Here is a 1,588-nt window from a genome sequence, read left to right as displayed (position 1 = left end):
TTTGAACTCACACAAGAAATGTGAGCTTACCTTAACATTCCTCACGGCACAGAAGGCCAGATCTTTGAACACCAAGCAGCCATAGTATCTCTTGTGGGAAAGGGGGTGTTCAGGAGAGGCTGTCATGCCCAATTCTTCCTTGATGTCATAGAGAGGAACAACTATCTGACTTTTAGAAGACATCTGAAGGCAGCCCTGTTTAGGGAAGCTTTTAATGTCTGATGCATTACTGTATTTTAATATTTTGTTGGAAGCCGTCCAGAGTGGCTGGGGAAGCCCAGCCAGATGGGTGGGGTATAAATAATAAATTATTATTATTATTATTATTATTATTATTATTATTATTATTATTATTACCCAACTGTTACACACCAGCCCTTCATTGCTGCCAGTTGGATCTTACCATCTGGTAGTTGCTACCAACACCCTCCTTTTCGGTCATCTACAGACCGAGGCTGAATCTAGACACATCAAAAAAACATTTCAGGAAAGCGTGTACTGTAGTAAAGCTCACAATGGTAAATCACATCGCCAAAGGATTGAACTCCACAGCGCCATCTGGTGTCACAGTGTTGCAAAACATTTAAAACGCTAATTTAACAAATTTACATTTAACTAATGTAGCTGAGTCCCAAGAAACAAGGTGGGGAAAACTGGGCAGCCAAATAATTGTTAAATCCTGGGACCCCAGGCAATCGCTTGCCATTTTTTCACAGAGTGCAAAACCAGCTCTCTGGCTCTCTGCTACTCTGAGAAAAGGGCCAAATCCTGGCTTTAGCCACTCTCATCTTGGCATGAAATTCAAAGTCAAATAGGCATGTGGAGGTTCCTGAATCCCTAGAGTAATAATCATGCTCCAAATCCACTAGCCCAATTGTGAAATTTTATTAGACATAACAGACAGGGAGAAAGCAGGCAACAGCTCAGACAGAACACATAATAAACAAGAACACTGCAGTTCTAAAACCGGACTAAGCCTGGCCTGTCTACTTCAGTATAATATTCCTAGTCTACTTGCACATAGGCAGAATATACCAAAGTGGAGAATCAGCTTCCTGGTGGTTTGGAAGACCCGGACTGGATCCAGGGTGGTGAGACAGGGAAGAAAACTGTAAAGGCAGTCCAGTCTTTGAAGGCTGTCTCTCTGCTATCATTGGAGGGCGGTGTCCTCTGACCTCTTTCCGACCAATGAGAGCCAGGGTCAGTTAGTCAGCCTTGCTTAGAGAAATGGCAGGGACAGGCAATCAGGATCCTGTGTTGCATCTCTTAACATTCATAGAGAAGGAAGTTGTAAGAAATGGCACATCTGCATTTACGTTCAGAAGGGAACATCGGAGAAATGTTGGAGCTTATGTATTTATTATTATTATCATTATCATTATCATTATCATTATTATTGAATAGAGTGTCCCTATTTTCACTGGGAAAATGTTGGAGGGTATGTGGTAATAAATACATATTGCATTGTGTAGCCCTTCCTCAGCGGCATCTTGGAGGTGCATTTAGGCACAGTGCTCTGAAGTGACCTTAAAGTCTGGTTCATCAGTCGTGCCTCTTGGCCTTAAATTAGTAACCATATCGGATCCGT

This window comes from Podarcis erhardii, assembly GCF_964252035.2.
Source record: "Podarcis erhardii genome assembly, chromosome: 14".
Taxonomy (NCBI): domain Eukaryota; kingdom Metazoa; phylum Chordata; class Lepidosauria; order Squamata; family Lacertidae; genus Podarcis; species Podarcis erhardii.
This window is presented reverse-complemented; position numbering follows the sequence as displayed.